The 17,214-nt window shown below is 50.9% G+C and overlaps 1 long non-coding RNA gene across 1 annotated transcript; it reads left to right on the top strand.

Annotated features, from left to right (window-relative positions):
• The first annotated feature begins 2,877 nt into the window (after positions 1-2,877).
• LOC122921726 lies at positions 2,878-12,278 on the top strand. The gene is made up of 2 exons (XR_006387061.1): positions 2,878-3,260; positions 7,241-12,278. It is a non-coding gene; the product is annotated as an uncharacterized LOC122921726 (long non-coding RNA).
• Positions 12,279-17,214: the final 4,936 nt, after the last annotated feature.

A 17,214-nucleotide genomic window follows, 5' to 3' on the forward strand; every position in this document is an offset into this window, starting at 1 on the left:
ACTGCATAAAGCCCCGTCCCTACCGCTAAGTCCTGCCCCCCTTTTCATGGCCCTTCTAAAAAGTGACAAGGAGCTCCAAGTCTCAAATTATGGTTTGAATTTGGTGTGACCCATAATATGCAAGTTGTTGACACCACAACAGGTTAAAGGGGTTGGTCCACATCACTAGAATATGCCACCAATGTCTTGTAGGTGCAGGTCGCACCTCTCAGACCTGCATCTGTCTCTAGAACAGGGGACCCACAGTGAATGAGGGAACTTGGCACAAAGCATGGTCTGAAGACCCCGGTAAGAAGCCCAACTGGAGGGCAGTGGAGACCCCGGTAGGAAGTGTGGGCTGTAGGATGGTGGAGACCCCGGTATGTAGAATAGGCTGGAGGACAGTGTAGACCCCGGTAAGGGTCCATTCACACGTCCGTATGTGTTTTGCGGATCTGCACATTGCTGACCCACATTGCCTTTTCTTGTCCGCAATTGAGGACAGGAGTCTGACGTGTTCTATTTTTGTGCGGATCCACAAATGTGGAAAATGAATGGGTCCACACCTGCAAAGTTGCGGATGTGTGAATGGATCCTAAGCACAGGCTGGAGGGCAGTGTAGACCCCGCTATGAAGCACAGGCTGGAGGGCAGTGTAGACCCCGCTATGAAGCACAGGCTGGAGGGCAGTGTAGACCCCACTATGAAGCGTGGGCTGGAGGGCAGTGTAGACCCCACTATGAAGCGTGGGCTGGAGGGCAGTGTAGACCCCGCTATGAAGCACGGGCTGGAGGGCAGTGTAGACCCTGCTATGAAGCACAGGCTGGAGGGCAGTGTAGACCCCACTATGAAGCGGGGGCTGGAGGGCAGTGTAGACCCCGCTATGAAGCACAGGCTGGAGGGCAGTGTAGACCCCGCTATGAAGCACAGGCTGGAGCGCAGTGTAGACCCCGCTATGAAGCGTGGGCTGGAGCGCAGTGTAGACCCCGCTATGAAGCGTGGGCTGGAGGGCAGTGTAGACCCCGCTATGAAGCGTGGGCTGGAGGGCAGTGTAGACCCCGCTATGAAGCGTGGGCTGGAGGGCAGTGTAGACCCCGCTATGAAGCGTGGGCTGGAGGGCAGTGTAGACCCCGCTATGAAGCACAGGCTGGAGGGCAGTGTAGACCCCACTATGAAGCGTGGGCTGGAGGGCAGTGTAGACCCCGCTATGAAGCACGGGCTGGAGGGCAGTGTAGACCCCGCTATGAAGCACAGGCTGGAGGGCAGTGTAGACCCCAGTATGAAGCGTGGGCTGGAGGGCAGTGTAGACACCGCTATGAAGCACAGGCTGGAGGGCAGTGTAGACCCCGCTATGAAGCGTGGGCTGGAGGGCAGTGTAGACCCCACTATGAAGCACAGGCTGGAGGGCAGTGTAGACCCCACTATGAAGCGTGGGCTGGAGGGCAGTGTAGACCCCACTATGAAGCGTGGGCTGGAGGGCAGTGTAGACCCCGCTATGAAGCACAGGCTGGAGGGCAGTGTAGACCCCAGTATGAAGCGTGGGCTGGAGGGCAGTGTAGACACCGCTATGAAGCGTGGGCTGGAGGGCAGTGTAGACCCCGCTATGAAGCGTGGGCTGGAGGGCAGTGTAGACCCCAGTATGAAGCGTGGGCTGGAGGGCAGTGTAGACACCGCTATGAAGCGTGGGCTGGAGGGCAGTGTAGACCCCGCTATGAAGCGTGGGCTGGAGGGCAGTGTAGACCCCGCTATGAAGCACAGGCTGGAGGGCAGTGTAGACCCCAGTATGAAGCGTGGGCTGGAGGGCAGTGTAGACCCCCCTATGAAGCGTGGGCTGGAGGGCAGTGTAGACCCCGCTATGAAGCACAGGCTGGAGGGCAGTGTAGACCCCGCTATGAAGCACAGGCTGGAGGGCAGTGTAGACCCCGCTATGAAGCACAGGCTGGAGCGCAGTGTAGACCCCGCTATGAAGCACAGGCTGGAGGGCAGTGTAGACCCCGCTATGAAGCGTGGGCTGGAGGGCAGTGTAGACCCCGCTATGAAGCACAGGCTGGAGGGCAGTGTAGACCCCACTATGAAGCGTGGGCTGGAGGGCAGTGTAGACCCCGCTATGAAGCACGGGCTGGAGGGCAGTGTAGACCCCGCTATGAAGCACGGGCTGGAGGGCAGTGTAGACCCCGCTATGAAGCACAGGCTGGAGGGCAGTGTAGACCCCACTATGAAGCGTGGGCTGGAGGGCAGTGTAGACCCCGCTATGAAGCACAGGCTGGAGGGCAGTGTAGACCCCAGTATGAAGCGTGGGCTGGAGGGCAGTGTAGACACCGCTATGAAGCGTGGGCTGGAGGGCAGTGTAGACCCCGCTATGAAGCGTGGGCTGGAGGGCAGTGTAGACCCCGCTATGAAGCACAGGCTGGAGGGCAGTGTAGACCCTGCAGTGAAGCAGGGGCTGGGGGGCAGTGTAGACCCCGGGGTGAGGCAGGGGGGGCAGTGTACAGTGTAGTAGACCCCGGGTGAGGCAGGGGGGGCAGTGTACAGTGTAGTAGACCCCGGGGGGGGGGGGGGGGGGGGCAGTGTACAGTGTAGTAGACCCCGGGTGAGGCAGGGGCTGGGGGGGGCAGTGTAGACCCCGGGTGAGGCAGGGGCTGGGTGGGGGGCAGTGTAGACCCCGCTATGAAGCACGGGTTGGGGGCAGTGTAGACCCCGGGGTGAGGCAGGGGGGGCAGTGTACAGTGTAGTAGACCCCGGGTGAGGCAGGGGGGGCAGTGTACAGTGTAGTAGACCCCGGGGGGAGGCGGGGGCCGGGGGGGCAGTGTAGACCCCGGGGTGAGGTCTTCTCCTCCAGACGCCGCACCGCCCGCTGATTTCCGCAGTGACCTGATGACGCGCCGCACACTTCCGCTGGATACGATGCCGCATACAATGTGACTTTGGCGCGGGGAGGGGGGAGCCGCAGCCGGGGAGATGAGTGACCGGCCGCAGCCGTCTCCCCGGGGAGGGCAGCCCAGGAAGAGGACCTGACAGCGTACATGGCGGCGGGCGGTGTGTAGCCCCCTCCCGCTGGGCAGGTACCGCAATGTCACAGGGAACATGGCTGCTCGGACTTACAGCGCGGGGTGAGCGCAGTTACCGCAGCCTCCCTGATGTGTGCACAGCGGGGTGAGGAGGACGCGGCTCCGTCCCGGGAGTGAACAGCAGCCTATGGAGCAGAACCGGAGAGGCCGGGGTTATAACCGGCAGAAGACTGCGGCAGTTATCCCCGTCAATTACCCTCACAGGCGGCTCCAGGTAAGTGTGCGGACTACGGGTGTGCTGCGGGGACCTACAGGGACAGTACAGGAGGGGGGACCTGCGGGGACGGTACAGGGGAGGGGGTGACCTGCGGGGACGGTACAGGGGAGGGAAGACCTGCGGGGACAGTACAGGGGAGGGGGTGGCCTGCGGGGACGGTACAGGGGAGGGGGTGACCTGCGGGGACAGTACAGGGGAGGGGGTGGCCTGCGGGGACGGTACAGGGGAGGGGGTGACCTGCGGGGACAGTACAGGGGAGGGGGTGACCTGTGGGGACAGTACAGGGGAGGGGGTGACCTGCGGGGACAGTACAGGAGGGGGGACCGTACAGGGGAGGGGGTGACCTGCGGGGACAGTACAGGAGGGGGGACCGTACAGGGGAGGGGGTGACCTGCGGGGACCGTACAGGAGGGGGGACCTACAGGGACAGTACAGGAGGGGGGACAGTACAGGAGGGGTGACCTGCGGGGACAGTACAGGGGAGGGGGTGACCTGCGGGGACCGTACAGGGGAGGGAAGACCTGCGGGGACAGTACAGGAGGGGGGACCTACAGGGACAGTACAGGAGGGGGACCTACAGGAGCTGGGACAGTACAGGGGAGGGGGTGACCTGCGGGGACAGTACAGGGGAGGGGATGACCTGCGGGGACAGTACAGGGGAGGGGGTGACCTGCGGGGACCGTACAGGGGAGGGGGTGACCTGCGGGGACAGTACAGGAGGGGGGACGGTACAGGGGAGGGGGTGACCTGCGGGGACAGTACAGGGGAGGGGGTGACCTGCGGGGACCGTACAGGGGAGGGGGTGACCTGCGGGGACAGTACAGGAGGGGGGACCGTACAGGGGAGGGGGTGACCTGCGGGGACCGTACAGGAGGGGGGACCTACAGGGACAGTACAGGAGGGGGGACCTACAGGGACAGTACAGGAGCGGGGACAGTACAGGGGAGGGGGTGACCTGCGGGGACCGTACAGGGGAGGGAAGACCTGCGGGGACAGTACAGGGGAGGGGGTGACCTGCGGGGACAGTACAGGGGAGGGGGTGACCTGCGGGGACAGTACAGGGGAGGGGGTGACCTGCGGGGACAGTACAGGGGAGGGGGTGACCTGCGGGGACAGTACAGGGGAGGGGGTGACCTGCGGGGACAGTACAGGAGGGGGGACCTACAGGGACAGTACAGGAGGGGGGACCTACAGGGACAGTACAGGAGCGGGGACAGTACAGGGGAGGGGGTGACCTGCGGGGACCGTACAGGGGAGGGAAGACCTGCGGGGACAGTACAGGGGAGGGGGTGACCTGCGGGGACAGTACAGGGGAGGGGGTGACCTGCGGGGACAGTACAGGGGAGGGGGTGACCTGCGGGGACAGTACAGGGGAGGGGGTGACCTGCGGGGACAGTACAGGGGAGGGGGTGACCTGCGGGGACAGTACAGGGGAGGGGGTGACCTGCGGGGACAGTACAGGGGAGGGGGTGACCTGCGGGGACAGTACAGGGGAGGGGGTGACCTGCGGGGACAGTACAGGGGAGGGGGTGACCTGCGGGGACAGTACAGGGGAGGGGGTGACCTGCGGGGACAGTACGGAGGGGGGACCGGACGGGGAGGGGTGACCTGCGGGGACCGTACAGGAGGGGGGACCTACAGGGACAGTACAGGAGGGGGGACAGTACAGGAGGGGTGACCTGCGGGGACAGTACAGGGGAGGGGTGACCTGCGGGGACGGTACAGGGGAGGGAAGACCTGCGGGGACAGTACAGGGGAGGGGGTGGCCTGCGGGGACGGTACAGGGGAGGGGGTGACCTGCGGGGACAGTACAGGGGAGGGGGTGACCTGTGGGGACAGTACAGGGGAGGGGGTGACCTGCGGGGACAGTACAGGAGGGGGACCGTACAGGGGAGGGGGTGACCTGCGGGGACAGTACAGGAGGGGGGACCGTACAGGGGAGGGGGTGACCTGCGGGGACCGTACAGGAGGGGGGACCTACAGGGACAGTACAGGAGGGGGGACAGTACAGGGGAGGGGGTGACCTGCGGGGACAGTACAGGGGAGGGGGTGACCTGCGGGGACCGTGCATTAAAAAAAATACAGTTCGTTATGCAAAAAACAAGCCCTCATACAGCTCTGTAGAGGAAAAATAAAAGTTATTGCTGTCAGAATATGACCGTGTAAAGAAAATCTTTCTTCAAAGGTTAAAAAATTGGGGACCGTACAGGGGAGGGGGTGACCTGCGGGGACAGTACAGGAGGGGGGACCGTACAGGGGAGGGGGTGACCTGCGGGGACAGTACAGGGGAGGGGGTGACCTGCGGGGACCGTACAGGGGAGGGGGTGACCTGCGGGGACAGTACAGGAGGGGGGACCGTACAGGGGAGGGGGTGACCTGCGGGGACCGTACAGGAGGGGGGACCTACAGGGACAGTACAGGAGGGGGGACCTACAGGGACAGTACAGGAGCGGGGACAGTACAGGGGAGGGGGTGACCTGCGGGGACCGTACAGGGGAGGGAAGACCTGCGGGGACAGTACAGGGGAGGGGGTGACCTGCGGGGACAGTACAGGGGAGGGGGTGACCTGCGGGGACAGTACAGGGGAGGGGGTGACCTGCGGGGACCTGCGGGGACAGTACAGGGGAGGGGGTGACCTGCGGGGACAGTACAGGGGAGGGGGTGACCTGCGGGGACCGTACAGGGGAGGGGGTGACCTGCGGGGACAGTACAGGGGAGGGGGTGACCTGCGGGGACAGTACAGGGGAGGGGGTGACCTGCGGGGACAGTACAGGGGAGGGAAGACCTGCGGGGACCGTACAGGGGAGGGGGTGACCTGCGGGGACAGTACAGGGGAGGGGGTGACCTGCGGGGACAGTACAGGGGAGGGAAGACCTGCGGGGACCGTGCATTAAAAAAAATACAGTTCGTTATGCAAAAAACAAGCCCTCATACAGCTCTGTAGAGGAAAAATAAAAGTTATTGCTGTCAGAATATGACCGTGTAAAGAAAATCTTTCTTCAAAGGTTAAAAAAATTTTTAAAGCAGCAAAAAAAAAAAAAAACATACACGTTTGGTATCCCTGCATTCATATTGAGCCGCAGAATAAGGACGTCAGGTCATTGTTAGCGCACAGTGAACGCTGAAATGTCAAAAACACGGCGGAATATTTTTTTTTTCTCAATTTTGCCAATTGTTTCCCAATACAAGACATGGTAAATTAAATGGTGGCATTAAACAATGCATTGTGTCCTGCAAAAAAATAAGCCCTCATATAGCTATGTGAAAGGAAAAATAAAAGTGTTACGGTTATTGGAACGTGGGGAGGAAAAATCCAAAATGAAAATAGGCCTCGACTCCAAAGGGTTAAACTCCAGTCTAAAAACAATGGAGCAATTCCTTTCCACAACCCGCTAAAAACAAACCCCCATCCGTCTATGTTGACTGCAAAATGAAGTTGAAGGCACCTACTTATGTAGTTTCATTGCCTCCTTCAAAAAATAATAATCTTAGTAAATCAGTAACGTATGTGCACAACCAAATGTGTGACGAGAACCTTCTTCCACCGCTCCTGTTTTTCGCCTACAATGACTTCTGCTTTTCATCAATGGATCTAAGCTATGGTTCTTGTCCTCCTGTAATCTGGTCCATCAAGGTTGTCCAGGTCGTGGTTGATCACGTACACTCTTGTCAGTGTATCTCTTGAGGCCACACTCTGCACAACCAAGAGACACCTTCTCCAGACTAAGTCATGGATTTCTCAAAGTGACTTTTGGGAGACCTCTCTACACAGTATCACAACACGAGGCAAACAGTGTAGTTCTGTCAGCAGGCTAGGGTGTCTCCACTCAGCTCCTGAGCAGGCACCATCTTTAAAGACCTGACATCCATCGTGCATGGATGGCGGGAAGGGGTTAAGCCATCACTTGGGAAAGGCTGGCTTTTTACATTAGTACGAAATACGTTTAGCTTTATGATTTTATTTTTTCTCTTTCTAGGTTTTCCTGGCAAGAGCCAAACAACAAAGCTGGACATTCCTTTGGAAATGCAAAAGTGGCACCTTATGAGCGATGAAACAGAGTAAAATGTCTTCAGAGTCTTTGGAGATGTATCCTGAGGGTCCTCTTATCATGGAACACAACATGGTGACCTTTTACATCCATTTGATGAAGAGCTTTCACATAGCTAATTGCTCAGGCATCGTAAGGCAGAATGCTCCCGATATGTCTCCACCATGTAGGCTTATATAACTGGGCCAGGGGTCTTCATTCCTCCGAGAGTCTTCGGATGGGTAACACACGGCTTTACAAGACTGCTGATGGACAGAATCCTTGTACCTTAGGCCTTGGATAGACCTCAACTCTGGAGATGGAATGATGCATTGTTATATAGCAATGATATATTTGTCTACAGCTCTGGGATCATCTGACCACGCTGAGGACCTGTAGCTAAGGTAATAATCGGACTCTTCAGATGGATCTGATGTGTTTACATGGTCCACTTTCCATGTGGATGGGACGGATGCATCCTGAGCTGTAACATAGAAGACCAAAGTTGAATGACTGGGTGTCTATTTTTTACCATGGGACATCTCTTGCGTCTCACTGTCACGTAGGTTCTTCAGTTGTATGGCAATGTTAATCTTTCACGGCCTTCTCACTTCATTTCTTTCTGTAGCAATTAACAAATAGTAATGAATTTGCAGGAAAATGCAAAACTTTTACACGTAGAGGCAAAGCAAGTCCGTCATTTACCTCAAACTTGGTGCCAGGTAAACCAAGCTGGTGGCCGATAGGCATACGCCGAGCGATGTCGTCCGTAGGTTTGCAATAAATGCAATAATGTTGATTTCACTTAATTCTCAGGTTTTCCACCAGGATTTTTTTTTATTTTTTTTTAGAATACACATTGACTGGTGGAGTCTGACCCTTTACTGTTCAGAAAATGAGTAGTCCTAATGATTAGCTTGTAGGACATTTCTTAGGGTGAGATGAAAAAAATATTTTGGTTCTTCAAATTACTTCTCCATCTGTAGTTGAGAAGGAGGGGATATGACTTGCTGTAGACTAGCGACCTGTATAACTAAGGAATTCTTTTCCATGAGATACGGTAATTCTGATGTTTTCTACCAGAGGATGTCCTCTATACTGGGCCATAATGATAAGAGATGGGATTGTTCTGATGCCCCTGCACAACAGCGACCATATAAATAAAGTGTAAGACTAGTTATTTTAAATTTGGCCATCTCCTTCAGTCCTCCTGCTAATTCCATTACATTCACCTTATAACCTAAAAGATGCAAGAACTTTAGTTTAAATGTCGATGGAAATGTTCTTCATCTTGCCAATGACGTTCTTCACAACCCTTAAACTGGTGAAGACGGCTGTCCTATTCATACAGTCTTCAGTAGTGCACCAGGTCCATAAACATATGAGCTGTTACGCCAAAACATCAATTTGAAGGGGTTGTCTGAGTTAGAAAACACATTTTTGAAAACGAAGAGAGGGTATGGGAGTCTTGAAGAACAAATTCATAGAACAACTCTCTGGAGGAACCAGCCTATCTGAACGTTTCCGAGACAGCCCATTCTTTTTCTTTTTTTTTTTCACGGGAACCGTGTAATGCTTCATTTATCCTGTAGAGGTGCTGCAGGGAAGTCATACATTTGCCACCGCTCGGCTGATCATAGGTCGTCTCGGAAAAAGGACGCCCCCTGATCAGCCGATCATTGTCCAAAAAGCCCTTCAAGTATAAATATGGCTGGCGACGACCAGAAAGATTTCATGTTTCTTATATATTTTGCACACTTATTTTTTTTTTCTGCTTTGTCATTCCTGTACTAGTAACAAGTTGTAATGAAATAATGGGACAAGTGCAATATTAGTGTATGTATTATATATTTTACTACTTGTGGACAAAATGATGTTGTCTGAGAACAACAAAATCACCAATGTCTTCCATTTTTTGATATGTGTATAGTTCCATACGTAGCTAATTGTAGTGCCGCTGTAAGGCCAGTGCATGATATATTGATGTCTATGTATCTGAAGTATATATGTATAACCTGAAACTAAAGGCGCAGAAGTCCATATATAGCATGCTTATTGGTTTCTCTCCACTAGAAGTAGGTCAGATTTGGCTCCTGGTGGTGTGTCTTCAAGCCATGTTCTGGCGTCTCCTTTCCATAATTGGGTCCAGGATTTTGGTCATGCAATTGAAATTTCATATTGTTTGAAAACTGCAGGTCCCTTTTTAGTGTGTTCTGCATGCATTTATATGCTCCGTTGCCTGGCAACCCCAAGACTTCCTGTCTGGGTGACCACCTTTTTCTTCCACACACTGTAGCGGTTGTAGGTAGTTCTGTTTGCCATAACCATACGGTGCAGCCAACGTGAAGAGACGCAACAGGAAATCAAGACTAAGATCTATGTTGTTCTTTCTTGTATGATATGTGCCATCTAGTTTACGGAACGGGTGGAATTGGGGAGTCTATATGTGGCGGGCAGAGGTACACTTTTTAATACTGTCTTGTAAAATAATTGTGTTTTTAACTGAATAAGAGTGTTGATCCCCGGGTAACTTCTTCTTGGGGGAAATGGAAAGAAAGGGGTTTCATTTAAGAGTTAGATGATGACTAGAAATAATTTGTCGGGCCAAGCACAAGCAGGCTTTACATAGACGGCTCATCGATTTAGTGGGCTTCGTGTAATGCTTCTTTTCTCCTTCGGTGGCGCTGTAGGGAAATGTAGCAGTTTTGTTAAATTGCCAAGAAGTTCAACAATGGAGCAGCTTTTGATGAGCTTATTATCAGGCGATCCTTCTATTGACCTGGGATTGTCCTAAGCAGTTGCACTAAGTTGTATTTTTGGCATGTGATATTAGGTAGGTGAACATACTGTTTACTATCACTACCTATTGGCTATTAGAAGTCAAGAACATGAGAAATGTGATGTACATCAGACTATGCATACGTGAAGGCTCCCTGTTGATCCTAGACCTTATTGCTGTTCGACTGAATTAAGACGCTAGCTTGGTTGACTGAATTACTAAATCAGATTTGGATGATCATTCAAACCATAAGGCTCCAAATTATGCTGCATGAACTGTAGAGGTGGTCCTGGCAAGTACTGACTAGGGGAACTGGCTCTTGGATGCATATACTGTACCCTGGAGAGATGATCATCTGAGGTTACGACTAGGAGGACTGGCTCTTGGATGCATCTACTGTACATTGGAGAGGTGGTCCTCCCAGGTGGTGACTGGCTCTTGGATGCTTCTACTGTACATTGGAGAGGTGGTCCTCCCAGGTAGTGACTGGCTCTTGGATGCATCTACTGTACATTAGAGAGGTGGTCCTACCAGGTGGTGACTGGCTCTTGGATGCATCTACTGTACATTGGAGAGGTGGTCCTCCCAGGTGGTGACTGGCTCTTGGATGCATCTACTGTACATTGGAGAGGTGGTCCTCCCAGGTGGTGACTGGCTCTTGGATGCTTCTACTGTACATTGGAGAGGTGGTTCTCCCACGTAGCATATGTGTGTGAAAGCCAAAGAATATCTTAGTCTATTGCCAACTCCTTAGCCTGCCACTGATCTCATGATAATCCAGGAATTCTAATGATTGTTTGATGGCCAAGAATTCTGTGGGGGTTATACTCCACATGACACAGGCTGTACATTACTTCTGCCCACAGTTGTGATGCCAGACTGAATCCTATAGAGCCTCTAATAGATGTTATTTCTGTAATTGATAAGATCCATGAGCTGGAGAGACATCTTCAGAACAGGTAGGAATAAGTTTCTACCTACCAGACAGCTAGTCTCAAGAACGTCCTCGCTGCGATAAGTTCTAGGATTATTGATGGGGGCAGATTCAGACCTCCTAGGCACTGTCCATGTGTAATAGTGTAGAAATAAGCAGTGAAATACCAAATATGTGACCTAATACTTATATATGTGAAGTCGCACAAGTCACCATGTCTATTACAATGGCACAGATACAGAAGAGGACCGAAGGATAAAACATTTCGATGTACTGCATGGTATGACGGTCATCAAGAGTCCCTCCTTGGCCCCAGTCTCCATATTGTAGCCAACATTCATGGGTGGGATACATGTAAAATAAAAGACCTTGCAGGGGTGAATGTGTAGACATACACTGATTTCTGTCGGGGGTCCGACCGAACGGGGAACTCATCCATGACCGCTGCTCCATTCAGTGCTAGGCTGTCTGTCAGCCCATAGATGTGAATGGGTTGGTGGTCATGGAAGACCCTTATACTCTTGCATGGTTAGGGCTATGTATTATACTACAACTTGCATGTCTGATTCCTTACCGTGACCTCATAGAAGGGACTAGGTTCCTGCAGCATGCGAAGGAGCATAACCCTGCCATTCTTTGCAGTGGAACCTAATATTATATATTCCAAATATCTCTAAAAATATTCCATTTATTTTTACAGGAACGCATGCTTCTTTTAAGATAAGGGATGTATATAGCATGAGGCATACTGTGTTGTGGGGGCCGGCGGAGAGCCTTCTATGGCTCGCCGTGTAAATATGAAACCTCAAGGTGGTCGGCGGTGTAAAAACTATATGTGATTGTATCCTCCAGGTATTCACGTCATTATAATCTACTCCAATGGAGGAAGCAATAAGAAGCGAACTTTGCTTGCAGTAGCGTACACTATGAAATACCTCTGACGCAGTAATGCACACTCGCGCAGTATGTAGCTGTCGCCGCAGACAAAGCCATACGACGAGTTAGGTGTTTAGCAGCAATAACTGTCTTGCATGGTACAGTACAGGGCTGGCGGACCAGTTCCACATAGCGGTGTGCATGTATCCTCACCTTTTCCTTGTTTTACCCAGTTTTTTCTGGAAGTGGTTGTTGGCCAGAGGACGTGTGAACTATTATTATTATATATATATTTTTTTTCTTATATGTATTTACTTTTGCTTCCTTTTTATCCAATATATTGTCTACTTTTTGTGTTACTGGACATAGAACTGAATAAAGTTGAGGTATTGCTATTATTCTCAGTCTCGTGTCTCAATTGATGTGGAAACTTATATATCGCACATTTAGAGCTAAATTGTGGTAAAATAGCAGCAGCGCAGCAAAGTAACCGCAGTGTAAATTTTTATTTAATTTAAAAAAAAATTGTGCTGAAGTTATCCATAAGGAAACTTATTTTGTGAAAGTAATGCTGCGATTTTGCCATAACTTAGTCGACCAAAAGTTGTGGTTTTAAAGGGATTTTCCAAGATTAATGTGGCCTTTTCTTTATCCTTTTTATTAACCACTTCAGCCCCGCTAGCTAAAACCCCCTTCATGACCAGAGCACTTTTTACACTTCGGCACTACACTACTTTCACCGTTTATTGCTCGGTCATGCAACTTACCACCCAAATGAATTTTACCTCCTTTTCTTCTCACTAATGGAGCTTTCATTTGGTGGTATTTCATTGCTGCTGACATTTTTACTTTTTTTGTTATTAATCGAAATTTAACGATTTTTTTGCAAAAAAGTCATTTTTCACTTTCAGCTGTAAAATTTTGCAAAAAAAACGACATCCATATATAAATTTTTCGCTAAATTTATTGTTCTACATGTCTTTGATAAAAAAAAAATGGTTTGGGTAAAAGTTAAAGCGTTTACAAACTATGGTACAAAAATGAGAATTTCCGCTTTTTGAAGCAGCTCTGACTTTCTGAGCACCTGTCATGTTTCCTGAGGTTCTACAATGCCCAAACAGTAGAAAACCCCACAAATAACCCCATTTCGGAAAGTAGACACCCTAAGGTATTCGCTGATGGGCATAGTGAGTTCATAGAACTTTTTATTTTTGTCACAAGTTAGCGGAAAATGATGATTTTTTATTTATTTTTTTTCTTACAAAGTCTCATATTCCACTAACTTGCGACAAAAAATAAAAAATTCTAGGAACTCGCCATGCCCCTCACGGAATACCTTGGGGTGTCTTCTTTCCAAAATGGGGTCACTTGTGGTGTAGTTATACTGCCCTGGCAATTTAGGGGCCCAAATGTGTGAGAAGAACTTTGCAATCAAAATGTGTAAAAAATGGCCTGCGAAATCTGAAAGGTGCACTTTGGAATATGTGCCCCTTTGCCCACCTAGGCTGCAAAAAAGTGTCACACATCTGGTATCACCGTACTCAGGAGAAGTTGGGGAATGTGTTTTTGGGTATCATTTTACATATAACCATGCTGGGTGAGATAAATATCTTGGCAAAAGACAACTTTTCCAATTTTTTTTATACAAAGTTGGCATTTGACCAAGATATTTATCTCACCCAGCATGGGTATATGTAAAATGACACCCCAAAACACATTCCCCAACTTCTCCTGAGTACGGCGATACCAGATGTGTGACACTTTTTTGCAGCCTAGATGCGCAAAGGTGCCCAAATTCCTTTTAGGAGGGCATTTTTAGACATTTGGATCCCAGACTTCTTCTCACGCTTTCGGGCCCCTAACATGCCAGGGCAGTATAAATACCCCACATGTGACCCCATTTTGGAAAAAAGACACCCCAAGGTATTCCGTGAGGGGCATGGCGAGTTTCTAGAATTTTTTTTTTTTTTTGGCACAAGTTAGCGGAAATTGATTTTTTTTGTATTTTCTCACAAAGTCTCCCTTTCCGCTAACTTGGGACAAAAATTTCAATCTTTCATGGACTCAATATGCCCCTCACGGAATACCTTGGGGTGTCTTCTTTCCGAAATGGGGTCACATGTGGGGTATTTATACTGCCCTGGCATTTTAGGGCCCTAAAGCGTGAGAAGAAGTCTGGAATATAAATGTCTAAAAAATGTTACGCATTTGGATTCCGTGAGGGGTATGGTGCGTCCATGGGAGATTTTATTTTTTGACACAAGTTAGTGGAATATGAGACTTAGTAAGAAAAAACAAACAAAAAAATTCCACTAACTTGGGCCCAAAAAAATGTCTGAATGGAGCCTTACAGGGGGGGTGATCAATGACAGGGGGGTGATCAGGGAGTCTATATGGGGTGATCACCCCCCTGTAAGGCTCCATTCAGACGTCCGTATGATTTTTTACGGATACATGGATCGGATCCGCAAAACGCATACGGACGTCTGAATGGAGCCTTACAGGGGGGGGGTGGTGATCAGGGAGTCAATATGGGTGATCACCCCCCTGTCATTGATCACCCCCCTGTAAGGCTCCATTCAGACGTCCGTATGATTTTTTACAGATCCATGGATCGGATCCGCAAAACACATACGGACGTCTGAATGGAGCCTTACGGGGGGGGGGGGGGGGGGTGTGATCAGGGAGTCTATACGGGTGATCACCCCCCTGTCATTGATCACCCCCCTGTAAGGCTCCATTCAGAGGTCCGCATGTGTTTTGCGGATCCGATCCATGTATCCGTAAAAATCATACGGACCTCTGAATGGAGCCTTACAGGGGGGTGATCAATGATAGGGGGGTGATCAGGGAGTCTATATGGGGTGATCAGTGGTTCATAAAGGGTTAATAAGTGACGGGGGGGGGTGTAGTGTAGTGTTTTGTGGTACTTTACAGAGCTGCCTGTGTCCTCTGGTGGTCGATCCAAACAAAAGGGACCACCAGAGGACCAGGTAGCAGGTAAATTAGACGCTGTTATCAAAACAGCGTCTAATATACCTGTTAGGGGTTAAAAAAAAATCACATCTCCAGCCTGCCAGCGAGCAATCGCCGCTGGCAGGCTGGAGATCCACTCGCTTACCTTCAGTTCCTGTGAGCGCGCGCGCCTGTGTGCACGCGTTCACAGGAAATCTCGGCTATCGCGGGAGGATGCGTATATGCGTCCAGAAGGAATAGATCAACCACCTCCCGGATGCATCCGTGCATACAGCGGTCGGGAGGTGGTTAAAGGGATTTCCGAAACGTCTTGTCTGGCTCCTTTCCACACTCCGGACTCGCAGAGTGAGTATGCAGCAGCTCCCATCCTGACCTCCCAGCACCGACGAGGTCGCATAGCATTATACCTATTTGTGATGTCATGGTTAACACTGACAGCATTATGTCAGTGTTATCCAATACATTCCAGACCTCCTAAGGGTTACATAAAATCATAAATCAATATAATGCTATGTGACCCTGACAGTGCTGGGAGGTCAGGACAGGAGCTGCCGCATGCTCAAGCAGCAAGTCAGGAGTGTGGGACTCGCTCATCTGAAAGGAGCCTCTGGATAGGTCATCAGTATCTGATCGGTGGGAGTCCCGTGTGTCGTCAGCCGTTTGAGAAGGCACCTCTCAGCTCAGCCCCATCACCTATGCCAGGGATCAGCAACCTCCGGCACCTGAAACTACAACTCCAAGAATCCTCCTTTCACTTCTATGGGAGTTAAAAGAACAGCCAAGTAGATGTGCATTCTGGGAGTTGTAGTTTCACAGCAGCTGGAGTGCCGAAGGTTGCTGATCCCTAACCTAGGCCATATATTGTCACATGGCCTAGACAAAGCTGCGTGAAGACCTCATGTCTACTGTAAGCGCCTTCCCAAACGGCTGATCGATGGGGACCTGGATGTTGGACCCCCACTGATCAGATACTGTTGACCTGTTACATTTCCCTGTTGCTACATTTGCAGGTAATTTTGAAGAAGAGCTGCTGTTGGTGGACATGGTCACAGTTCTGGCCAGTGACTGTCGGTGAGGAACGTAATGATGAGTCCAAATATTTCACAGACACACCTCCATTACAACATAAACTTTATTATATATGTAAAGTAACATAGATGTAAAAACCAAAACAAGATTCAGGTAGAGAGGGATGATATAACGGGACAAGCTCACCCTATTATATCCCTACATCTAGCAGCCCGCCTATGGTGGACATGGACCAGGTGCTGCTTGACTTGTAGAAGGCGGACATAACATGCGCACTCTTGAATACACTAAGTATTGATACAGGTCCCATGGCTCTTCAGGTCAGGTCCAGGGTCCCGAAGAGGTTTTGTTCATCGGTCTCGGCCCCTTTCTTCAACGTGTGCCGCAAGAACGGTGCTTGAGATGCATCAGCCTCATCCTTTCCGTACTTGATTTGTACACTGGACCCAGAGGATGGGTCATCAGTAAAAAAAAAAAATCTTGGAAAATCCCTTTAACTTTACTGTGTACCTTTATGTTGTTAGAGTTGCCATTATCAGCAGTGCTATTTCAGCTGTAGTGGCCTTAAAGGGGTTGTCTCATCACAGACAATGGGGGGGCATATCACTAGGGTATGCCCCCATTGTCTGATAGGTGTAGGTCCCACTGTTGGGACCTGCACCTGAAAGTGGTGGAGGGCACACTGTGCATGCGCAGCCGTCCTCCATTCATTTCTATAGGGCCGCCAAAAAAAGCAGAGTGCTAGCTCAGCTATTTCTGTCGGGCCCATAGAAGTGAACGGGAGCGGTGACTGGTCATGCGCCATTCACTTTGAGGGGGAGAGCGCTCGGTGGTGGCCGGACCGGAGTCCTCCGGGTTCCAGCGACTATAAGACAATGCGGGCATATCCTAGCGATATGCCCCCCATTGTCTCGGATGAGACAACCCCTCTTTTAGCTGTACCACATAAGTAAATCTCTTAGTTTGTGGTATATATTATTATTGCCTGAAGAAGGGGTCGGTCCTGAGACCCGTCACTGTACTGCTGTCAACCAGTTATTAAAGAAACGCGCTCACCCACCTGTTTTGCGCCACCCTGTTCCTCTCCGTGTGCATCTACCCGAGTCTCATCTAACGCCTCTTCCCCAACATCCTCAGCCAGTCTGAACAGTGCTGTAATGTAACATGTCAAGAATTAGAACTTGTGAAGATGAAACTTTGGTGGTGGTCCTGAGCGTGTACAGGTCGGAGACCAGGAATCAGAAACACTTCCGCTGCTGTGAAACTACAACTCCCAGCATGCAAACTTGCTCATCTGTTCCTCTAACGCCCACAGAAGTGAATGAAGCA

Source organism: Bufo gargarizans, chromosome 11 (genome assembly GCF_014858855.1).
Source record: "Bufo gargarizans isolate SCDJY-AF-19 chromosome 11, ASM1485885v1, whole genome shotgun sequence".
NCBI classification, from domain to species: domain Eukaryota; kingdom Metazoa; phylum Chordata; class Amphibia; order Anura; family Bufonidae; genus Bufo; species Bufo gargarizans.